Genomic DNA, 26394 nt, shown 5'->3' with positions numbered 1-26394 from the left:
TTTTCATAATAACAAAAATTGTAGACCACATGTGTGAAACAAGTGTAAAATTTAATCCCAATCGAAGGTGGAACAATGCATCTAATCAAAGTGTGCCACGAAACAACTCCAATTTTTTTCGGAGATTTGGATAAACTGTATGGCCTGCTAGGATTGGAACAATTTAAATCTCTTTGAAATTATCTTCTAAATCTCGATAACGGTTCAATGACACTGTGGTAAATGACGACTTTATCCGGATTTGGATCCATCCAATCGAGGAAATTTCCAGCTTTCGGTTATATTACTCACGTTCCGTCCTTGAAATTCATCCGCTCCTGCCAACCTCTCAATCGCATCGGTACGGCCCATTAAGGTCCATATATAGAGCTTGTTACCACACCAAAAGCCCCGGGAAAATCCTATTACTCGAGTCCCAGTCGCACCGGCAAAACATCGTTGCATTGTGAAGCGCCGGGTGGAATTCGAATGTGTGAGGATTTCTTCTCATATGCCTCCCACGCCACCGCCTCCATCACGATCCAAGCGGCAAGCTCATCTTAGTATATCTACCAAGGAAAATGTGAAACAATTTCGAAGAATTTTCAAACGGCGCCTCTGTTTGCCATAAAGTAGGGGGAGGCAGTCGGAGGCGTCGGATGTCAGGAAAATTCATCTTCATTCTTCGTTCGCTTGCTGATACAGAGCCTACTAGGATCTACAATCGAGATGTGGGCTAGGCATATAACAAGGGGAACGTCTTCCATTTCCGGCACTTTCACTTCACAGTAGGCGTTTTCTTCAAACTATTGGACTCAAATTGCCAATTGAATTTATCGTTATCTTCAAAATACAGCCTTTGGTAGAGTATCCAACAATCCCATTACAAAGTGAGATGGCGAAGTGATGCTCCACCCTATCCATATAGGATTTGTTTCAACTAGACGTTTCTGGTTACTACTTGCGTATAAACTTTTGGGGTATCGCTTTCTGGTGGGCGGGAAGCGACATTTAATGAAGATGTCAACAACGGTTTCTCAGTTTTCCATTTCCAAGTGTCTGGATTAGTCGGATACTGAGAAAAATGTGTGATTGAATTGTTTCTGTGGAAAAGGAGGATTTGGTCATAACAAAACCTCTACAGTCGTAGTTAGTAGAAAATAATTAAATACTTTAAATACTATCATTGCTTACATCACCTTACTATCATTACCAGGTAATGTAAGCACCTTACACCTTCCTCGTACCTCATTACCGTGCACCCCCGCTAATTTGAACAGTACCTCATGCAAACCATCGGGGTTCATTTTTAATTTGAACATCTAGTCACCCTAGAAACGTGTTTCTGGTTACCTTTTTCACTGTTTTGTTTTGATTCTGCGCTCCGTTCCACAGCGTTCGTTCTCACTAAACTCCGTTCCACGAGCTAAATGACGTTTGAACCATTTTTAATCTGAACGATGTGCGGGGTACAGATTAAAAAGTGTTCAGATTAAATGTGGTCAAACCAACGGGGGTACCCGGTATCCCTATTACCTTATTCTAGAATGAGCTGAATACTTTTTGGTTCAACAATGTCTTCGGAAAGCAATGGTTTTATGAGCGTTTGGAATAGGAAGAAAATACCAAAGTGTATATAATAGAGTGGTTCAAAAAATCGTTTTTGCTCCACACCGCTCATTCGATTCTAGATCAAATTCTGAGTGTCCTCCCAAAATTTGAGCTCATTTGGATGAAAACTGAGACTGCACAAGTCCTTTAAAGTTCATATGGGAATTACTATGGGAAAAGCAATCAATTCATTCAATCGGTCATAGTGTTTGCCCATGTGCTCTTGGGGATTAGAACTACGTTGATACTGTGAGATACAATAATCAGCTACAACTTTGCCGAAGACCGTTTTAACATTGGACGCCCCAGTAATTAGTTATTGATTTTTGAATGAGTTGTAAAACTTTGGCTATAATTATTGGGCTGCTCTGCAGGCATCACTGGATATATGCAGTAAAACATAGTAGCCATGATTTGTTCGTGCTATCTTTCGCGCCAGGTGCAGCAATGTTGCCTGTTCAGAAGTAAAATGAGCACTGCTGAAGAATTTGTGACTGGATATAAATCAATAACTAATTACTGAGGCGTCCGATTTGAAAACGGTCTTCGGCAAAGTTGTAGCTGATGAATGTATCTCACAGTATCAACGTAGCTCTAATCCCCAAGAGCACATGGGCAAACACTATGACCGTTTGAACGAATTGGCTGCTTTTCTCATAGTAATTCCCATATAAATTTCAAAGGGCTTGTGCAGTCTCAGTTTTAATCGAAATGAGCTCAAATTTTGGGTGGACACTCAGAATTTGATCTAGAATCGAATGAGCGGTGTGGAGCAAAAACGATTTTTTGAACCACTCTAGTATATAACTTTTACGTATTCGAACCTTCTGAGCAGAAACTCAAAAAAGAGAAACAAACAATAGATTTCAGAGGTGTACCTTTTAATACCACCCTAATTGCTTATCTTTTGACAGATACGCGTATTTCGTCTACCACTTCTAGACTGTCCTAAGATAAGCAATCAGGGCGGACATAAAAGGTTCAATACAGTGGGGATTCGCTCGTTGGGGGTCCGCAACATGAGAAGAGTCAAGATGTCAAACTGATTTTGACGTTTAAATATCTTTGCATTGAAGTCTCCATATATAGAACAAATACGTATGTACACACCAAGATGTTTCCGATAAAAACTAAGAAGCATTGATATTTCCAATAAAATAATCTTGGATGAGATTTATAAAGAACCTTTTGAGGAATTTTAGAAGCAATTATAAGGGTATACTGGAGGAATGCCAAGAAAAAATCAGTACATGGGAACTCTAAAAAAAACGAGTGGAATTCCTGAAAAAAATCGTGAGAGTTTTTACAGAAACCGAAAACATAAAAATGTTGTGATATTACTGGAGAATCTTTGGGAGTAATTGCATAAGGAACTACTCTATGAAGTTCTTAAGAACCTCTTGAAGGAATTCAAAAAGAAATTATTACAGGAATTATTCCAAAAGAAAGCGTAGAAATTTTGAAAGGACCTGGTTCGGAATTTTTTGAAATAATCAATTCAAGGGTATTCCAAATTGAGGTTCCGGGTCATTTAACCGAATGATGTTTGGCCGAAAGTCATTTGGCTGAAAAGGCAATTTGGCCTTATGCCGTTTGGCCGAAATCGAAAACAATAGTGAACTACAGTTAGCATGCATTTGTAATGAAGCTGAAAATTGAAAGAACAGTTTATTCTCAAAGAAGGATAAATCTGCATTGATATAAAGCTCTTAAGTATTAGTTCAAGAAACAGTCAACGCTGAAAGAAGAACATCCTTCCGGTTATGATCGATCACGTAGTTTGGCAGTGCCCGGATATAGACGCCTCCAGAGCGCAACTTTTGGATACCCTTGCGGCCCGAGGGGGACAACCTTATGTTCCAGTTAGAGATGTGTTGGGCACCCGCGATTTCATTTATATGGTCGCAATTTACGATTTCCTTCGCTTGTCTTGTATAAAAGTTTAATTCTCTTGTGTTCTCTTCTCCAGTTGTTTATTTTTTCTGTGTTGTCCCTTTTGTGCTGGATTAAGGATCCTGGCCATCCGGCAGACGAATACCGGCAAGAACTTGGTACCAACGCCAACAGCGAAACAAAGAGCGTGTTGAGAGGACCGCTCAGATCAACAAATAGGGTAAGTGCGCGTTTTGAGGACCGCTACCTTCGAAGAACAAGCAACGAGTTTTGAGGACCGCTTGTAAATAGATTAATAGCGAGTTTAAATGACCGCTAAAATCAGCAAATAGGGTGAGTGCGCGTTTTGAGGACCATCACTTTGGAAGGATAAAAAGCGAATTGTGAGGACCGTTTGTATACAGATTAATAGCGAGTTGAAAGGACCGCTAAAAGCAGCAAATAGGGTAAGTGCGCGTTTTGAGGACCGCTACCTTCAAAGAATAAGCAACGAGTTTTGAGGACCGCTTGCTAATAGATTAATAGCGAGTTGAGAGGACCAAATATTGTCAGCAAATATTGTCGAGAGTTACATATTTCTCAGGGGCACATAAATGTACTGACGAGTCTCCAACAGATACTCCCTGGGAGATTCGTCTGTATGCGTGTATGCGCGACGCATACAACAAGCTGTAAAAACGGTCACTCCCCTTACCGAAGTGCATTCATGTTACGTGCCATAATGTTAGCATTGAAACGTACCCTATATACGAATGTAGAGCCAATATAGCGCTTATTTAATGACTGTATGCATCAGGCTTAGAAGCTTTAATGATGCAGTAATAGGGTTTCTATGCAGTGGAAGTGTTGTTTTTAGGCGTTACTTCTAGGTAGCGCAAGACGTGGGATGCCAGGACGAAGACCTCGGCAAGCTTGTCTCAGCAACGGCTTACCGAGTGAGGCTGGGTTCTTCAACGACCTCTTTTACGGCTAGCTCGACCTGGAGCACTTCTACAGTCTCAAGATGATTGGCTGGAGTGGGTCTACTTGGCTAATCAGACCTCGTATATGTGAGGGTGTAATTCAGTAAGCTAATGTGGTTGTGGTGTTTTGTACCTAGCGTCATTATTTCGGACCTGTAGCAGGGTATAGAAACCAACAGTTTATTTCGCAGTACTAATTAACAATGATTTATTATTCACCAATCCTCCTGTCACACCTCTCGGGCATGGCCTACTCCTGGGAGGGAGGCACCGATCCTACACACGAAATATAAGACAACGTTATTTTGAACTGCAAGATAACTCCAGCTTGCCAACAACAATCAATGCAGGCTTCGAGAAAATCGGTAGTTTCCTTTTGTTGTGCACCTTCGACCTTTCCTGACAAACATGAAAAAAGGGCCACAGTTTTCTAAGCACTAAATATTCATTTTCATTGGAAAAAGTAGAACGATGCGTTTTTCAATGCTTTATGTTCAATCAGATTAAATGGTGCTCACGTGACATTACTTGCGTTATGTGCATGAATTGATTTTCATTCGATTTTTATCACTTTTGAAGAAATACGAAAATGTGTTTTAATCAGTTACGCGCTTTTTTCATGTTAGTCCAATGTTTGAGATCTGGGCTCACAGTGACAGTTCGTGACAGCGGAATCTCGGCTCACTATGACGTACAGAAATTTTGTATTGGTTTCTCCCTCCCAGGCCTACTCTATCTCATGACACAACACTATACTACATCTCTCCTTTTCTCTATAATTTGAAAACAATAGCAAAACGTAACAGATAAAAATGGGAACAAGCTAGCTTCAAAAGTCCTCAGTGATATTTTCTTCATAATGTACAAAAATCCGCAATGAAATGTGTTTGAAGATTTGTTGTTCGAATGACTGTTGATCTCCGCCAGAAACATCTTATCCTACCATCCTCATTTGTTTTCTTATATTTTCATCGTCTTTGATTTCTAAGGTGTATCTCAACACAGTTCATACCTAAATAAAAATATATTAAAATTTGTTTTTAAATAATATTTATGTTATCAATAGCATACTTAGCTGCATTCTGACATCTCTTTTTTTCTTATAATATCCAATAGTGAAACTTACTTTTTGTATTCACCATCAATATTACCAACCAAACGTTTCCTGCAATCTGTCTATGATTCTTTCTTGAGCGTTCGTCCATTATTCTTTCTTGAATGTTCCTTTCAATTTAAGTTAAACATTTCAGGCTCCAATCCACTTCAGGAACTAAAGAAAAATAATTTAAAGATATAAATATGATGTTGAAAGACATATTAGATGTGGCTGTAGTTCTACTACCATAGGATCACAAGGTTTTTTTTTTCCTAAAAATTGAAAATGTAAATGTAAGTCGAGTCTAGTACACGACACTGAAGACGGCCTTACAGTTGAGGTCGAAATACGCGTATCTGTTAAAGGATACAAACTCTAGTGGAATTAAATGGTATAGTACTAAATTCGGTTTTTTCATCTACTTGAAAATGTAAGAGTTTCCTTCATTTCGTGGTATACTGGACTTTCAAATGAACCAAGCCAAGGCACCTACAATTGGACTTTTCTATTGCATAATGAAACTTTTTGTTTTCATTGTACATCCCTTTACCATAGATGGACTGAAGACTTTCTTCCTACATCTCATAGAAGACTGGATTGACAAATGGACTGAGATGGATCTCCTACATCTGGTTTTTCATAGAACAGACTGAAACATTTCGTTTCCTTTGCATATCCGTCAGGATTTGAACCAATAATCTTTTGAGTGAGTGCCACGTTCTCTACCACACAATCGTATTTTTCTAGAAACAAACGGACCGGATGATTCGTTTTATTCCTTCTGTCATCTTTTGAACAGGTCCGAATTTCCTCGACATCCCTACGTTCTTTTTACAGAAATGGACCAGGATTATTTTATCCTCTTCATTTCTTATGGAGAAGTAGACCAGAATCATTATTAATGTTCTCTTTACTCTCTACTTTTTTTTTCTAAGAGCAGACCGGACAATTTGTGTTACTCCTTCATTTCAATTCAGAAATGGGCCGAATTTCCACAATCTCCCTTCGTTCTTGTTACAGAAACGGACCAGGTTTTCTATCCTCTTCGTTTCTTACGGAGAAGTAGACCAGTATTACTTGATGTATTCCCTTTACTCTCTACTCATCAACAACGCTTATCTATCCAAAACATATGGTGTAAGGTAAGGTGTATACTTTTCATTATATTCCTTCATTTCATTCTAGAAATGGACTGAATGTTCCTTTTTTTACTCTGTCTTCATTGTTCCTTTAATCAATTTGAGATTTTTCATTTAAATCCGACTTATCTGCCGTGAATCGCTGTATTTTCTATTCAGATTTAATTTGTAATTTTGTTTAACATATGTGTTTGCATAAATTCATTAGAATACAGTGTTTGTTCCGTTTGTACATCATTGAGTTTTTCTGCAACTATAGTTTAGTCTTTTGACAAACTTATAATTCAATTTGCTTTGAGCTATCAATACTCCTAATTGAAAACCTTTTTGTATTAAGGTGAAGATGAATCGAAGCCAAACCTCAAATTATCAAGAGCACAAATCTGAAGAACCGAAAACCCGTTTGAGCTGAAAACTTAATCGATTGGTCACTCGCTGGTGGCTCAAACGGATGCTTGGTTCTCCAGATCCGTGCTCTTGAAAATTTAAGGTTTGGCTTCGAGTTATCTTCACCTTAACATTATTAAATTCAGTTTAAACCTTACACATTTTCTCCACTTTCCAGAAAATTTATATTTTATAAGTCCAAAAACTACAAATACTTGAGGAAAACTAAACCTAAAAACTGAAATGTTAGATTTAAGACAAATGATCTGTCCGTTAGACTACAAACTTTTAAATCCATGACATTTACAAATTATTATTATCATTATATAAAAACCAGTCAATTTACTGTGTACTTTTATTTGTGATTCTGCATTCCCAATTAATTTTGATCTGTCTCTTCAACTTAATGACATTCTGTGCAGTATTTTTTTTTTGTCTGCTATTGCATAAACATTTATAATGTATGACACGCACGATAATTATTGGGCATTATTCCAAAAATATAGACTTTTCATACACAGCTTGTAATGAATATACAATTTAGCATCCATTCAATCAATTTAGGATGTGGACCACTGGTTAAAAAAATACTAATTATATATCGTCAATGAAAATCTTGCTGGATAATAGACCATTTTATCAAACCTCACGTCCAATTTTTTTTCAGAAGACGGTTATTTTAAATTACTTTTGAAGCATTAAGATTTTATTCACAGTAATTCAACCCTATAGGTAAAATCAAATCAAATGAATACTTTTTACCAAATAAAGAACATATTTCTCCATGAGGATAATAATGTTTACATTTATTCAAAATGAAAACAATATAAAGTTTATATAAATATACAATTGTTATTAAGTTCATCTGGAAGTTCGATCATTAAAGTAATCAGATCAGTATCTATAGATTTTTTTTCATGTGGTTGTAATAAAAGGGCAGTCGGACTAAAAAATAGCTCCTTGCCAAAGGTAGTAAAATCAAGAATTTGAAGCACAGGAACACTATAAACACACTATGCTCCATCACTCCTCTATACTTAAGAAATAAAATCATTACTATTCTGATAAGTTATCCTATTTTTTTTAACAAATTTGTGACAATTTGTGTCAATTGTAGAACTGAGCGTAGAACGCTCAATCATTGGAATGCAAATTTTGATATCGCCGTTGGGCTGTTAGTAGTACAAGCTAAATATTAGAGAAGTTATTTTCTGTACTATTTTGTTGTTGTACTGTTGGTATTCCAGAATGATTTAAACAGTCAATACCGTATGAAAAATTCATTATGACAAATATTGTTCCAGGAACAATTTTATAAATTACTTTTTTTTATAAAATTAGATCAAAGTAGCTCTGACTAATCCAGTACGTAGCCACTATAAACACTGTATTTTCTTTACACATGCTGTCAAATAAAAAGTATCTAGCAAGTTTTGATAACATACAAATAACAAGTTTTAACGACACACAAACCACACAATTAACTCATTTTCAGTTGGCTCCTCATACAACCTCACGATGTTTCTTTTTAGTTAAATTTGAATCGTGTTTCTGTGTTGCGTACTGTCACGATTTTCTCTTCATATTGTATTGACATTATCTTACCAGAATCCTTACGCATCTGTCCAACCACTCAAAACTGTAGATTCACTGGGTTCGATCTGTTGAACCATTCAAACTGGGATATAAATCTTAAGCTCGATCATAGCTTAATCCTTATTCTCCATAAAACCGTTCTCTTGATTGTTCTTTATATTAGGATACATCTTCTCGTAGTACTGTATACACTTTTACCATCGTTTTCTGCACTTTTCATCAACAATTATCGCATAAAAGTAAACCGAGGAACACTTTTTTTTTAATCTTCGTCGCCAATGTAGCAGAGTATGGACCAATGCACGAGTTCACTATCTGACGTTTGAGCGGTGTCGTGTTATTTACGTGACCATGGCAACGAGTGAATTCGGCACCGCTCAAACGTCAAATTAGTAAACTCGTGCATTGATCCATAGAAACCAACAGTTCATTTCGCAGTACTAATTAACAATGATTTATTAGTCACCAATCCTCCTGTCACATCTCTCGGGCATGGCCTACTCTATCTCATGACACAACACTATACTACAGGACCGGCCGGTCTCTGCTGGCAACCCGGAGGATACGCAATAGCTCTGGAGTCCATGTAATACGCGTAAACTCTTCAGGTAGGGTACCCTGTCGCTGTACTTGTTCTGGGGGATGGGTAGGATCCCAGGCACGTCTTAGTAAGCTTCTGGATTCAAACGCCTTTGTGGTTCGTCTCTGGCTTCTACGCCTAAAAGGTGCCCATACAACAACAGACTGTAATAAATACAGGAAACATTCGTCTCTGTGGACCAAACCTACTATTTGCGGGATCACGGGCTTTAGCACACCTGATTCGTATTTCTTCTTATATAAAAAACTTCTCCACTGTCCTTAAACTTTTTCATAAAGCGCTTACTGATCCCTCTATTGTTCGATAGCTCTTAATAGCTCTCTCTTTTTTCCCTAATTTTCTCGATATGTGTAAGGCATTATGTTTAATTTAAATTAAAATTTGAAAACGGACGACATGTAAATAATAATATTAAAAAAAACAAAAACTTATTGTTATAGGTTTCAATATTGATTAAAATACATATTTCGTCCTAAGCTAAAGTTTTGATACAACAATTAATTAGGGATACGGATTTAGGACTGTCCTAGAAAAACATTTATTGAAATACTGTTTCCTGTTGAACTCGACTTCGAACTGGTATGCTACTTCTATTTTTTCAGTGTTCATCAATAAATAACTAGTTTTACTACGAAGTGCAGCCATATTACAAGTTTTTGTTCCTACTGCCTTAATATACTTATCGCCAAACCGGTTGTCCGATGCACCGCTCTTCTTAACCTTATTCTCATGGATGCAATGTGGCCCTAGTTCACCACGTTCCAGCTGTTTAGCTCATCCATCACGGAGGAAATACATCCACAGCATTAACAACTGCTTTTACACATGTTTGACTGGAACAAGTAGAATTAAAAACCATGATGAGTAGGGTAACTTCTCCTGTTGTGGTTCGATATCAGTAATGCTGGTAATTACCCGTTTTATAACAAACATTTATGGGAGGTCGACGTAAGTTGTTATCAACTCTTTTTGCATAAAATTGTCATCGTTAAAGGCAGCAACCCTTCTTCACTGACCAGTTGCAGAGACCACATAAAGCTAACGGGAACGATGACGCAATGATTAACGAGTTATTGGTGTTCAGCTTATCTTACCCGGGACGGGTCCAAGCTCATCACGATTCTTTTTATGAATTGAGGCCCTCATCATGGTTCTTTTCTCGTCGTGTCCGAGCTATCTGCTGAGTGAGTGGCTATCAGCTGCTTGTGTCGTCGTCACCGTCGTCGTCGTAGAACAAGTGTGACTTCCTGAACCATTCACCATCGTTGCCGGTCCATCAGTTGTCCAGTCCACTAAAGAAAAAAAACACAGTGAATAATTAATTTCCACTCGACTTTTGTCTTATAGTGCCTTTCTACTTAAGTTTCCTAGCGTTTACGGTCTTTTCAAGGGGCATCCAAGCAGAAGGAGATAACAAATTGAAAACTTTTTTCTTTATTTAGATTAGAACATTTGAGTAATTGTGATCATACAATAGATTACCATGAGAATCTATTCCCATAATTTTTTGCTCAATGATTGTTTGATATACAGGAAGAGCATTAATTCAAGTCAGTTAATTATAACTTAGAATACTTCAAACAGTCGTTTCTACTCCTTATCAATTATATTCTGGGAATAACTCTGGGAAAATAAATAAATTGGCTTATAGTGTTAGCACATTTAGGCATGTAATTGGACGTCTCAGTAATCAGTTATAGATTTTTAATCAAACATTTCTAACAGGGCAAATGTTTCAAAAACTTTATGGAAGATTTAAAGTAAAAGAAGATATTTATTTAGAACCCTATTGCTGCATAAGGCATAAAAGATAACATCCATAAATCATGGCTTCTGCGTTCCATTGCAATTTTCTTTTTAAAAACTATCAAAATTTTCCTGTTTTACGGTACTTTTTCCGGTTCACACCAAGTGACGCAATAAACGAAAGCCAAACAAGGGGCTTGATGATAAAACTCTTTCTTAGAAATATTCATTTAACGAGATGAAAGGCTCCCTTCCCCGATCATTAATGTTTAATGGAAAATCTCGCCAATAAAGGTGACCGATGAATTTCAATCAACAGTGCCAGTGATGACCTCTGAAGGTGACGGAGAAGCCGTTTCATTACGGGTATAGGGTGATGTGCTAGTACCCATCGTATTAAGCATTGATCAGTGAGAACTGCAATTTTCCCAGTATTGCAGTGAATGATGCTGATACAAACCGATGCCAAATAATTCTTTCTCAAAACGGCTTTAGCATTGTACAATAACATTTTGATAAATCTTGATCTATTTTTGTAAATAGTGCAAATAAAATGCATCGTATTCTCAATCCGTCGTATCGTTTTCAACTCCGTCGCAATCAGTTTCCAGATTCGTATCACAACTTACGGCTCACTGTGTGTATTGAGTGGTTAAAACACAACATATCAACGCTTTAATAAAATGTTTTACTAGAATATATAGATCTACGGGCATCTCCCCATTCCTTCAGCATGATAGTACTAATACTAATTTCCTTTAAAATTAATTGTTCGTCATCAAAATTCAGCCCAAATATATGAACAGAATTCCTTTTGACCGTACAATTATGGCATTTGCTCACAGTACAGCGAAAACAACACAATCAAAGGAACCGTATTTTTACGTCGAGCGTCGCGCACACATTGATGCGCACAAGCTTTTTTTTTCTCAGTACGACGGATTGAACTTTGTTTACATTCTCAATTATACGCGGCGCTGAGGAAATTTCGTAAAATTTGGAGATTTATAGAACTTTTACGGCGTGTGATTGGAATGAAATCCTTCAGTGATGAAGTACGAAGGTATTCCATAGTGAAAATAAGTGCCCGGCGAAGTAAGTAACCCACGGGGGGCGGAAAGAAACTTGTGTTGGATAATTGAACTGAAGTTATTTACCGAAATACAGTAGTTTTATTGCATTTTTGGTGTACAAGTGTACAAACCATAAAAGTTTTCACAAAATTACACTTGGATAGTGGATCTATGTTGCAGGTAAGTTTCAATATCCGCCGTGGTGGAACATTTAAAGTTTGATACGACGAATTGTAGCGCTTACGACGAAGTAGAACAAAACTCTAATCTAAAGATGATTCTTTTTATTCTTTTGACGCAATCACAAAGACAGCCATCCATTACTAAATTCAATATTAAGCCTTACACCAACATTTGGCGTCACTTGGTCTAGTAAGCGCTGTTCAAACAGTCTGACGTTATCTCGACGTTTCCGCGACTGACTGATTTACTGAGCGCTGTCACAATCGCACAGATTGTCGTTCCTGAATCCATAATGGATGAATAATTTGCTTTGCTCTCGAGCCCTGCCAATTATATGGAACGCCATTAATCAAAATCGTAAGACGCCCAAGAGACCGTTAATGGCCGTTAGAATGCCATTATTCACACTCGGCACTGATAATGCTGCTTACGACGTGAAGTTTACTTGACGAGATAACAACCTAAAACAAGGCGTGGATTGCTTGTTGATTGTAAATATTATCCGAGTAGGCTTTCTAAGTTGGTCAGTAATAGCTTTGACGCGTTTGACGGTTCCCGAACCGACCACCATAGGTTTGTGTGCTTTCTTCAGTACAGCTTCTACACTCTTAAAAAAAATACACCAGCTTGTTGAGGAAGTAAAATTCTTTGTTCTCTAGAGTGTAGTTACTGCAAGTCAATGAGTAGATCCACTTTATAGAACAAAGGATTATGATTTCTCTGAGTGAAAATAACGAGCTCGTGGTGTAAACTTCTCTAGACGGGTGAATCATTCCAGAACTTGCGTCAGCTCCACCATAAGATCATTACTCAACCAATACCACATTTATGCATAGTGGGCCATAAAAAAAGGTAAGGCTAAAACTATTGACCGTAGCTAATAGACTAATGTTGAAAGTAATTCCAATCAACGCAGTAGGCCAAATGGTGGTTTAAGACAAAGCGGATTTAATGATTTTCTCACAGTCAGTAGGCCGGCATATGTGGTATGGAAACTATGGTGCTAGTGGTTCCCATAACGACAACAAATCACTGAACGGGTGATCGTCGTATTATTCATACTAAGCCGTCCTCCCTGCAAGCCTTCGCCGATTACAACTGATGAGGAAAACGCGTTACGTGGAGTATCAATCAACAAATCGAAGTTGCCTTGGACAGAACATTGGGATCCGTACAACCGTGTCAGCGTGAGATCGGATTACAAAGCATTTCGCTCAACATGTTTTCAGCGCATGTAGATCTTTTGAAGTATGCAACCATTAATTTAGATGTGGAAAATTGACACATTTGAAAATGCTTCCGACACGATATACTTCAGTGATTGACAATTGAAATTTGCACTCCAATCATCTACAGATCTTTCTGTATTATAGTAATGTCATTGCAAAAGGGAAAGTAATTCCTAAAACTTTCGTTTCTCCCTCGAATCTCGTTTTTGACAACCGTCGTTGCCTGTAATTAATAACCCGCTAATCGTCTGTTACCGGCTTTCATTTCGATCCGTTTTAGAGCTCCCCTATCTTTCCCTATTTTACGGACAGATTAAAGCCCATCATTACTAAATACGTCAAACTGTATCGGCCCCAGATTGGCGGCGTGAGAAATCCATTCCCCGGTTCCCACAATAAAAAAGAAGCGGGTCAATCCCCGGGCGACAACCGGTTTGATTGTCGGAGTGGACTCTCCTACATTCTATTTTGCCGCTGCGGAGCCACCAGACTAGTTGTCGGCAAATCCGAGGTTACAAATCGCTTGCTGTTTTCATCACGCAACATCTACTGCAGCAGTAGTAGGCTAGGCTAGTGCTGGATGATGGTCGTACAGAGCCATGGCCATCTGTGATTTGTGGCTTACGAATGCTGTTGTCCCTCCGCACGTTTATCCTTTCTATCATCCGTGGATGCATTACAGCGACCACGCAATCTGCTTGTCCCGAGTAATTATCATATGACTGAGTGGATTTTATGCACGAGATTGTCAGTGACAGACATTGTTATATGGTTGTTGTTTTTCGACGTTTTTTTATGGCTCTCTGGGTTGATACGGCTTGGACATCTCTTGAAATTCAAACAAAGGAAACTAAACATTTGTTTTTTCTCTTCTTTTTTTTAGGTACGTGAGTCAAAACATCACGGATTGAAGTATGAGACTGATGTGACGTAACATGACAAGGTATGGTCTATAGATCTGAAACATGTAAATGTTCTAGATCCAACTAGATACACTATTCAAAAATGGGAAGTATGCACTTCAACAGAAAAGTAATCGCCTATCTCGATGCGTGGGAATTTTCTTGCAAGAAATGCTCAAAAAAGGCATTTTTCTTTGATCGCAGTACGCAGTTAAATTCCTTTCCGCAGAAATATTTACTTTTCTTGAGCTGAACAGCATACCTAGCTTAAAGGGGAACTCCAGAACTCCTGTTTCTCCAAAATTTATCTAGTTATCAAAACATGTTTCAAGTAAAATTGGAAACTAAATATCTCCACTGTTTGTACATTATTGTGAAGTAAGTAGATATTCAGATATATAGGCAGATGTATTCAGAACATATAAACACATTTATGGGCCTTCAAAATGTCGATAGGTGTATGGAATTCTTAAATAGGCATGGTATACGATTACTAGTCATTGATTCTAAATTTAAATTGAACTATACTGGACAAAGTCTTCATTTGTTGCTTAAAAACTAAATAAAATAATAAATATAAATAATAAAATTTCATGTCAGGACAAATGTAATGAAATTAAATAGCTCTGTTTTCGCTAAATCATAATTTCATAAATCTAAAGTGCTTGAATATGCAGAATTGCTTTCTAAGCATTACATGATTTCAAACGATAAAACCTTACTTGAAACTTAGCTTCTCCTCCACTTCTAGGCCTCACCTCAGCATGGATGTTGAGCTTTCGAGATGAAAAGCCAAAAAAACAAAGATTATCCGACAATTCAGTCGATCTCGTTTCGTCTTGGAAAACCTTTACCTTCCACGAAATGGGACGCATGGCCTTCGAAAATCCACTTTGGATAACGAAACGGAAAACGACTCCATATTTACAGTTTTATCGACTAAACGAATTCCCTTGCTTCTGAGACGTATCATTTTTGTAAGAGCATGATCCAGTGCTAATATGTTATATGACACTCACTGAAATTAAGTTAGGGGAAGTGGTGGAAAAAATATTGGTAAAATGAACACCATACCTTTTACAGAGAAAAATAAATTTGATACCTTTAGATTTCTCTTTGAATAGGTTACAATCATTTATGGATATATATTATAGGAAAAGGCGTGTTGTCCAGAGCTAGAGATATTTTATTATGTCACAATAATGTGAACGGCAACTCTAACGACACTCTCATAATGCTCCAACATACACTGAACAAAAGCTCCTATCACGAATTAAATGATTTGTAATTCACATGGCTATAAATCATACATGATTTTCAAACAATATGATGCACCTACCGAATGCTGAACAAAAATCATCCAATTTCATGATTACTTTCAGTAAACATCCGTATGACAATGTGTTCATAAACACATTTCATAAACCTAGTTTCAAAATCATCATCAATACCACACACACCTCCTTCAATTTTCTTAGCTATTTCGTAATAAAAAAATATTATAAGGTTTCGCCTTAAACGCACTCAAGAATGTCAGTATCGCCCAATGTTATGAGCCTGTAATCGATATTATTTTCAGTGTCGCCTATTACTTGTGCGCCGTGTTTTCATTCTGCTTTCAATTAAGCCCGCCATGTACGCCTTGTTTATTTTTTGTTTGCAGTGTCGCCGTTTACTCTCGCCGTGTTTTGATTTCGATTTCAGATGCGCCCATCACTTTGATAAACAAAAACACAGGCGTAATCAATACAGTGTATGGTTTTGCATGAGGTGAAGTTTCGTCTCCTACAAATTTGCGTTTTTTGAATAGTAAAATTATCGTAAGGGGAAAAGTTCAAGTGCAGTGAATAGACAATTAAGCTACAATTTCATCGCTATAGTTTCTTAAATTGTGTACACACTCTTCGAAAATTTCGTGTAAATTTCAATCCACTTAGATGCACATAAAAGAAGCGAATCATTTGACATACATTTACATCCGATCTTAAAATTACATGATCACACCAAGCCAAAAAAAAATTCACGACATGACGTAAAAGTAAGATGCGATGATCTCATTTCACGTCATGCCGTGTATTCGTTTTTGTGTGAAGCGGTTCTCAGAACAGATGCAATAAAAATTGAAAAAGGTGATCGTAGCGATGGATTCGTTCACACAATAAAAAATGGAAATATTTACCTTGTAGCGATTATCGGCGGAAGTGCTTGAATGAGGAAATCACGGTTAAGTTCCATACACATATTCAATTCAAAAAACTTCTGTTCTGTTGAATCTGTTGACTTTCCAGGAAAAGGATCATTTTGTGTCATTCATTATGGGATGCTGTTTCACAATATTAATCAACAATATTTGCACTGGCTACACTTACTGCTGATCAAATAAAGGCTCAAGATCTATGGTGCATTGCATTCATGTTGATATCCCGGTAGTTCCGCATGCAATTGATCAAATTGGAAAAAAAAAATCCATACTGTCTCCCCCGTTCAGGTTCATATTTTGATGGTTGCTGTTGGTGACGGTACTGGGAGACAAACTATACACATATTCTAACTTACTTCATCACACAACACTTCCTGGTTTTCTTGCACAAACACTTGTTATAAAACCACTTTATACGATTCACAGTTAGTTTTACTTTCCGAAAGAACAAAATCAATAAAATTTTAGATAATTTGAAAACGTGAAGAGCGGCACCGCCAACACTTGACGTTTGACTCGGTCAATTGCCTGACGCTATCAACATAGTCAAATAACATGTAAATTTACGTCTTGTAACATTCATAACTAAGATCTGTGTCAATTTTTGTGGTTTGACTCATGTAAAACTAAAAACTGTACTTATTTTCTTGAAAGTGGCATGAAAATGAATGTTGGGTTCTGAGTGCATCGAATAAAACGTAAATATAAGTGATATTTATGTTTACGTCCTCAATTATTTGTGTGCAATTAGGATTAAGTCTCATGTAAAATTAGATATTTTTAAGAGTGCATTTTGCAAGTTTCGCCTAATTCGCGAATCTTTCAAGAAATGATCCTTGACTTGAAATCATCCTTGTCAATCTAAACAAAAACATGGCGGCAGCAGCGGAACTTGGCGTTTCTTCGCGGGTTACGCAGGTAATTGCTCATTTTGATGAAAGTATTCGGAAGTATATTTACTTGTAATTTGTTAATTATTTTCCAGGAACCGATAGTCCTGGACATTGGAGTGGATAATGCGGCCACTTCCAGATTACTTCAAACAGCTAGGCGTTAATTGATTTTTATATTGCCTATTATCATCAAAATGAATGATGACTTGTGGAAACCACCAATGGCTGATTAGACAGCGTTACAAAAATGACATTTTTGCGTGTCTCAAGGATCAAATTATGTTTCTCTAATAGATTTGAGGTTGTTGAATCTGATGCCATTCCCAGAAATGTTCCACCACATCACAATTTTGAGCTACAGGTCGCCAAAGTTGTATAAAATATTGATTTTATTGATGTTTACAAGAAATTTAAAGTACATTTCATCAATCTTTTTTGTAATCTAATCCACCAAGCATGCAAAATAGACTTTGAACTTTCATTTCAGATATAATTTGATTGAAATTACACGATAAAATTTCGATTAGGCCGTTTTTTCAACATGCTTGCAGTCTCCATACAAAATTCATCGTTTCTATATAGCAAAATACAATAATTGTATGAACAATTAAAAAATAACTTTTCCGCATCGAAAGTATTATAAACTTTGATGATAAGTATTGTTATACATATAAAGTATGAATTCTGTGGCAAATTAAGCAAATAAATTGCCTTACAAGCTGACAAACTTGCATGCAAGTTGGCTGAAATAGTCAATTTTTGCATTTTCAACAGCCAATATCTCTAAAACTAGACGTGCTATGATATTTCTGAAACGGCAATGGATTCAGCAACCCCTAATTAAGTTAATAGCGGTATTTTGGTGCTGGAGACAAAAACGTGTTCCGCAGTGTTACTTATTTTCAATTAGATTTCTTTTAAATCGCGAAAAAGAATGCAATGTGGTTTGTTTACATGTGTGTGTGAAAATCATTCAATTTTAAAGATATTTTACTTCAACATAAATCATTTTTCGACTGGATGATTTTCATACGATGCTATTTGTTAACAAATGATTTTGACAGCAATGAAAATCATCTTGTTTGTGTCTGAAAATAGGTATGGGGCTTGGATGAGACAAAAATCATTCAATTGAAGGCGGGAGATTTCGTTCAGTGTATCTTTTGACAGATCTTGCGTAACTTTTCAATAGGACCTATCTAACATTAAGGGTCGATTTCTTCACCTTCGCTTAAGCTGTAAACCACGTTTACCCATACGATTAAACCAGGTTAAAGGCCTAAGCGGTGAAGAAACAGCTTATAAGAGGATCTCTTTGTTTACATTCTCTTTAATCAATAAATGAGCCGCATGTGGTAGTCGAAATACGCGTATCTATCAAAAGATAATCAATTAGGGCGAAATTGGAAAGTACAATACTCGGGCCTTCCTTGACCGAGTGGTTAGAGTCCGCGGCAATAAAGCAAAGCCATGTCATGGGGGTCAAAACCCCCCAGAGCCGAAAAATTATAAGGCTTTCCAAGTATATTCTTGAAATGCAACACTACACATCATACAACTACAGAGCAGTAACTTAGTTTGATTCGTATTAACACTGAGAATATCAGTGGTTTTCACACTTATATACATCTAAGTTGTGTTTATTTTCATTCTTAAGCTCTTCAAGAAGTTTGATCAAAACTGAATTATCTGCGAATTATTACTACAATAAGCTGATACATAACAAAATTTTCAACCCTTCCTTAAAAACAAACTGAAGGTATTGTGTCTATAATTTGTCAATCCTTCAGATACATTGGAACTTTTTCATTGATGCGGTATCCGAAATATCAAAATTATTATAGTTGCCTCAGCATGTTGACAAATTTAGCGAACGAGAATTTCGACAATTTGTAGGTTTTGTAAGTGTGGGTAATGGATATTGTTTATATTTAAAAAAAGTGAAAAAAGGGTGTCATTTAAAAACTTTTGGAAAAATGTGACTCTGATTTGTCCATAAGAAATATGGATGCATTATCGTCCTACTACACTATTAAATCAATTAAACTAAATTAAATTAAATTACAAAGTCATCCAAAAACAGAGTTTTATTGTTGTTTTGAAAATTTTAAGGTGTTATCCCATTTATTGTCCAACCTTCACAATGAAAACAAAACTAAAGATCAGAAAAAACGATCAGAATTTATGTAGTCTTCATCTCATTTTTACAAAGTCAAAATATCCCCTAGTCTAGTCTATCTGAACACCGGTCATATATGTTTTTAAATAAAAAAAAATGGCCATATTTTCATCGCATGTAAAGTACTCCATCAGAAAATAGAACAGTTTGAATATTTTTTTTACACTTATGATAAGATTCGGATCAGAATCTTAACACAGTATAGCGATTATTTAATACCAAAATATAAATTTTATATAAGGGAGCGATTCTATAATTGTCCTCAAGGGGGTGAAAATCAAAAAAGTTTGGGAAACAGTGGCTTAGACCAATACAATGTTCTACAATATTTTAGAATAATCGACTTGGAGCAACTTTGCCGGTAATCCCAAATTTCCATCTCTTATGTTCACAAGATTTTTTTATTATTCTTCTTGGCATTACGTCCTGACTGAGACAGAGCTTGGCTTCTCAGCTAAAAGTTCACAAAATATGACTTTTTTGACAATAAAGTTAGCTTGGTCCTGCAAACTCAGTTTATTCTCAATAGGGGAAGTGGTGGTAAAATGAACAGGGGTGGTAAAATGAACACCGTGCTTTTTACCGAGAAAAATCAAATTTCAATTAATTTTTATCAAGCACGGATGATTTACAGCATAAATCGGTGTGTTCGGGTTGATACAGAGGTCAATTGAAGTGAAAATATCAACGAAAACTAAGAATTTAGAAAATCCCGTTTGAAAATTAGAACCGACTTAAATTTTCGTTCGGAGGTCTTGAGATTTTTCAGTGAGGTGAATTATGATATGATGTTAATTATGTCAATTATAATATTTTAAAATTTCTTTTTAAATGGGTTACAATCCTTAATAGATATATTTTCGGATTATGCAATGAAAATTTTCAAAAATATTTGTTTTCATTTTACCCATATAGTGCAGGTAAAATGAACATTTGCATAGTTTTTTGCTAGTGATAAAAATATGTGAAAATTTAACTAGTTTAGTCTGAATTCATGTTGCTGCTTTAGATAACATCCCTACCTTTGATGTTGTGCGATAGAACTATAGAAACTCCTCGTTTTTCTATTAGAAACAAGATGATATCCTTAAGGTGTTCATTTTACCACCCCTTCCCCTAATTAGTAAAGGCGAGAATTTCTCGCAAAAACTTTTTAAACATTCAATTGCACTACTTTTCGTCACTACTGTTCTATCTCTTATGGTTGCAGAGTTATCAGAGATGATCATCGAAAAAAAAATGTTGTTTTCAAATGTCGATATCTCTGAAAGGCGCCAACAGATCTTAAATCTTTTGACGACATTGAAAGGATAATCTTTTATTCTGTTCTGTTATTTGAAGAGATAAATTGAATTTTGAAAATAATATGTGTTAGAACGAAAAACGTCCATAACTTGAAAAAAACATTTGAGATGCTTTTTGACAGTTCCAGCAAAAAAGTGCACTTTTGAAAGTTCTCTAAAAGAAAATTTTCATAAATCATCGTTTTGAAATGTACATAACAAAATAAAACTAGCGATTTTCATCAAGTCTGCCTCGATTGTCTTTGGCAAGTTGGAGTTATCTTGTAGTTTGAAAAAAAAAAGTTTCATATTTCGTGTAAGCCTCCCTCCCAGGTGTAGTCGTTTGAATGAATTATTTTTCACAGTAAAATTAACTCTTTTTCTATGGCAATAAATGAAGTGATATGTTCATCGGATCGTATAGAAGTAAATGATTATATAATGCCAAATTATTTTCCTAATAATTGAATTGCCAAGAATTCGAACAAGAGAAAAGAAAATATTGAGAGAGAACAACTAACATTTTCTCCTGGAATAACATCCTAAGTAATATTCGCTATCGAATAACAATTTCTCCAGCCGGAATATGCATCAGAGTGATTTATTCTGCTCTAATCGTATAAAAATGTTTGTTGGATTTAAACTGGCAAATTTAGGTATTTGAATAGATCTGAGTTTTCGGTTTGTAATTCAAATAATTTTATTTTATGAGTTGTGTTTGATCCTTCGATCTTGACGCTTGCTCCTGCGGGGACGGGTGATGAGGGCAGGATCAAACATGTCGCGCGTCGCTCGCGTAATGAAAGGTAAAAGCGCCGCGGATCGTTAGTAGTGTTTGATCTATTGATCGCGTCGCTTGCTCCTGCGTGGGCGAGTAATGAACACTTGTTCGGCGTACACTGCGATTATCAAAACATATCGCGAATCCGATTAGGCGTGATGATATCATGAATCGCATCACCAACCATTGGTGAGTCCCAGATCTTTACCTGGGATAACCCAATATCCTTTCCATGACAACTGTGGAGATGCAGAGGTATACTCGGTCTCAAGTAACAACGGTTGCCTAACTAACATTCCTTCCCTTCCCCGATGACCGTAAGGACGTGGCCGGCGCCGTTATTGACTTTATAAATTTGAGCTCTCGATTTGTGCACATTGAAGAATGGTAAGCTAATACCAAGCCCCATTCATTAAATCTCTGTGCAACTTCGATTGTTCTGGTCAATCACGGAGTAGCAACTACGAATTGTACGGTCATCAATGCTCATGCTCATCTATGTATTTCAAATAACTTAATTTTATATTGTCATGAAATTCAATCCGCAAAATTATGTTATTATTGTTAGTAATTTCATTTTTTATTTCAAACAAAGTATAAGAGACCACAAACCTCTTTTAAGTAATTTGTTTTATCATATAAACTGTTGAAGTATAAGTTAATTGAAGATTCTTAGGATAAATTCGTAGGAATATAATTGAAAGTTTAATTATTTCAAAGAAGCTCTCAAAAATAATAATTCGTATATAAATAAAACTAGGTAGGGAAATTTACGACTTCGGTACCATTCAAATATTCTCAGCAACCAATACTGAAGTCAATTAATAGTATTTTTCAATCAATACATTCAGATGATGCTTTGTTCTATCAACTTCATCCTGATAAAACTATCAAGACAGAACGAAAAAATTTGCGATAGTTCTCATTAATTGAAACAAAAATGGTTCAAAATGCGATTGAATTCAAGTTGCCGATTTTAGAACAACAGATCAACTCGCAGTTCTTATGGTAAAGGCTGCCGACAATAGTCGCAGTAACAAAAGAATTTTGAAGCATTGTAAAAACGTTTCCAATAAGTTCTGGACAGCTCTGTTGGTGAGAATCTATAGAGGATTAGGAAATGCATAAAAGTGAATGGACAGTTTTAGAGCAATGACCGTTGCACGAATTTTTAGATTCTAATGAAATTGTTCATTTGCTAGATACAATTTGCACACTCACTAAAATCAGCAGGCGTATGCTTTGAAAACTATTTATGACGTTTCAAAATGGACCAATGCACGAGTTCACTGCTTGACTTTTGTGCGGTGCCGTATTATTTAGGTAGCCATGGTAACGAGTGAATTTGACACCGCTCAAACGTCAAATTAGTGAACTCGTGCATCGATCCATAGTTCAAAGCTGTTCAAAGCAGTCAAATAGATTGAATCAAGCTTGTCCATTGTTAAGTTTATTTGAAAGCAACCAGCATTGATGTAAAAATTATGCACCGTCCAGCTATACCCCACTAACAGACTTCTTTTCCCGTCAAATCTTTGAAACCGTGAACGGCAACCAATAGCCATCAGCCGTAAAGCTAATCGGGGAGGATTACCTTTGAAAAACTATAAAAATCTTTTTGGGTAATCTTCCATTTAGTATATTGAATAGTCATCACTAGATCTCAAACAGCTCTATTAGAGATGGAGTTGTTTTAATTCGTGTTAGAACTATATAAAGTACAAGATACAAATTAACAAGATAACATTAGCTACCAAGGGGGGCCGCGGTTATACAGGTATATTTATTTGAAGAAAAGAATAACGTATTTAACTATGAAACCAAAACCGTGATTTTTTCAGGCAAGGTAAATCAAAATACTTGATCTGATTAGACATGATTTTGTATATTTTTTGCAAAATTTAAATGGACTTTGAAATATACATACACTAGTTGACCAAGGGGCTCCTAAAAATTTTCGATTTACACATCTTCCAAATTGGATTTTACCTTCACGATTTAGATGTTATTTTTTACTGGTATGATGAATTTTGGGACCCCTAGAAATCTAGGTACGCCACTGGTCCGGCCTACTTTGTACTGTCCAAAAGGCTGCAGGCCGTGGAAAATCCCTACACAAAATGTCAAATTCAAGTTACCGTTTTTTTTTCAACTTTTTCGATGAGTTTTTCGCAAATATTATTCCACACTAACACGTCACAACCCTTGGGGAATGCAACTGCAAACGAATAACGTAAATCGATTGACTCGGTATCATGCTATTTCGTGACATACAAACATTTCATTTATATAGAAAGATAAATTAAGTAAAGAGCTGGTTTTTGGGGTTAAAGGACAACATGTCGAAAGACAAAACGTCGAATTCTAAAGCGTCAAATCTCAAAACGTCGAAAGCGGTGAAATTGTACCATTGATTGCTAGACTCATTCTTCACGAAATTTCGTTTCCATCATTTTTTTTTTTTTTTGACGTTTTGTCCTTTTGTCGTTTTGTCCCTTCGACGTTTTATCCTTTCAACGTTTTAACATTCGGCGTTTTGTGTTTAAGATAAAATAATTTTGCGCAGTTTTATTTGTCTTTGGGCCTTCTGGTTCTAAAACCATTAGAGGTAGTACTCGGAACACTGAGCAGATAAGCATTGTAGGGATAGTGAAAGGCAAGGAAGATATAATTCAAATTTAATAAGAATTTTCTCGATGTTGAAGGAATGATACTAATTCAGATCGTAGTAGGCAGTCGTTCCTGAGTAAGAAAAACAGAAGTCAGTTTGTTGGTGTGTTTTGGAGGAAATAAACTTGTTTCTGTAAAACAAGTGAAAATTAGTATTTTTGAAATAACAATCATTATCAAAACTATGTGAAGAATGGACTCGAGAAAAAGACAATTCACTACAAGCATGTCCCAGTGAGTATGTATTGAGAATAAGGCAATTGAAAAACTCATTTTTGCCCATAAATTTTGCATTAGACCGCAAGTTATTGTACAATCATCCCACAATCCATCTCATTGGTAGACGCGCCATTCCTGTTACTACAGACATGTATTATCATACCACGCGAAATGACAAGTCGTCGCTAATCACCATATCAAAAGCCAACTAGGATGGAAAGATTGGAGCACGCTCTCGAGACTGATTTTATTTTAATTAACGCTGCTGTCGCTCGCGTTGCACTTGCGAGTACAGCCGGCCAGAAATAGCGAATGCCGCATTTCCATCGCCGATGCCGTTTGTTTGCGTCATCCTCTCTATTAGTTACTGCCAGAGAGTGTAAGCACGACCATATGTATCGACATGTCGAGTAAATCGTTGCCAATATACAAACGCGAAATGAGGAAAACAAACAATTTGTATTATTAGAAATGGCTTTTGCTACACGACGAAGACATCGTTTTGCGATCGATTTGTTGAGCATGTTAATCTACTGACGCAGCTTCCACATGATGGATTAGAATCATTTCCATGACTTCTTTAGAAACTTGTCAGGATGTCTCCTGGACCATCCTGGACCATTCATTTACTTAAAATATTAACTCATTTAGGTACCCGAGCCCTCTGAGGAAAATCTCAACAGAGAGAATCAAAAAATTAGATTTGAGTATCGTACCTTTCAGTTCCGCCCAATCTGCTTATCTTTTGAAATATACGCGATCTTTGACTACCACTTGAAGTCTTTTTCAGTCTCAGTTAGTGGATACGAGTAACTAACACTGAAGAAGACTACAAATGATAAGTCATCAAAATACACGTATCTGTCAAAAGGTAAGCAATTAGGACGAACAATACTAAAACCTACTTGTTTGATTCTCTTTAAAATTCATTAGTTATTCTAAAATGCTTTAGAAATTATCATGGGAATTAAGGATATTTAATTGAAAAGCTCTGAAAATTGTCTTACGTAATCAATGCACAGCCCCTAATGTCTTTCTCCTCACAGCTAGATATCCAAAGCAACCAGCCTTCTTTGATTTATATGATGACAACAACGAGAGCATCCCATCCTACATCTCCGACAAATTTAGTGTCATTATCCGTGGTTATCTTTGACTCGGGAATTGCCATTGTTCCATATGTTCCCGTTTGGGTGAAATGGATGAGTTGGCAGCGACAGTAGGTTTACTGGTGCCCCGCAAATGCGCCTACTGAAGATGTTTCAGTTCTTATCGTCCAGGGAGCAATAAATTATCGGAAATGACTGCTGTAAAGTAATTAGGAGCGTGATTAGATTTGTTTAGTTATGTTGTAATTTCTGAAGATAACCCCCTTGAAAATTTAATAATCAGAACTGAGTTACTCGAAACCATCAGGTAGATCATTCCATCCCGGTATGATTCTGCAGCCATAGGTAATCCTTGCGCTGATGGTGGCTAAATAATCATCATCATCATCATCATCATCATCATCATCAAAACTGAGTTACTCGAAACACGAATTAAGGGATCTTTTATATTTTCGGCAGTTTTGTTCTCTTGGTCAGTGAGGGGTTGGCAATTTTTTTAAAACTCGTCAGTAAGATGCCACTTATGACGAAGAGAACAAAGCTGCCGAAAAAATCAACAAAAGCTAAGTCACCCTATCATCCAAGCAACCCACGAAATTCTTTTCGCATGCTTTATGATTTTCGCTGAATTTATCACAAAATAACTTTCACGATAAAACCCAG

The 26394-nt window shown here is 36.5% G+C and overlaps 1 protein-coding gene and 1 long non-coding RNA gene across 5 annotated transcripts in view; one reads left to right on the top strand and one right to left on the bottom strand.

Moving 5' to 3' along the window:
- LOC5568195 (protein phosphatase 1 regulatory subunit 14B) overlaps nt 1-26394 on the top strand; it is a 228362-nt gene that overhangs the window by 123986 nt on the left and 77982 nt on the right. Inside the window, exon 3 of one of the 3 annotated variants that reach the window (XM_021848236.1) lies at nt 14379-14438. The exons of the other annotated variants lie outside the window; for them this stretch is intronic. The gene's annotated coding sequence lies outside the window, so the exon portion shown is untranslated. The remainder of the gene's footprint in view (nt 1-14378; nt 14439-26394) is intronic. 3 annotated transcript variants of the gene reach the window in all.
- Nucleotides 9877-26067, bottom strand: LOC110677219. Of its 2 annotated transcripts, XR_002501032.1 has the most exons (3): nt 25630-26067; nt 10180-10556; nt 9877-10097 (listed from the first exon to the last, which is right to left on the bottom strand). It is a non-coding gene; the product is annotated as an uncharacterized LOC110677219 (long non-coding RNA). The 2 variants fall into 2 exon arrangements; XR_002501031.1 differs by having other exon boundaries at nt 9877-10556.

The sequence above is a fragment of the Aedes aegypti genome, chromosome 2 (genome assembly GCF_002204515.2).
Source record: "Aedes aegypti strain LVP_AGWG chromosome 2, AaegL5.0 Primary Assembly, whole genome shotgun sequence".
Lineage (NCBI taxonomy): Eukaryota > Metazoa > Arthropoda > Insecta > Diptera > Culicidae > Aedes > Aedes aegypti.
Note: the sequence above shows the minus strand (reverse complement) of the source record. Positions and strands in the feature narration are given on the sequence as shown.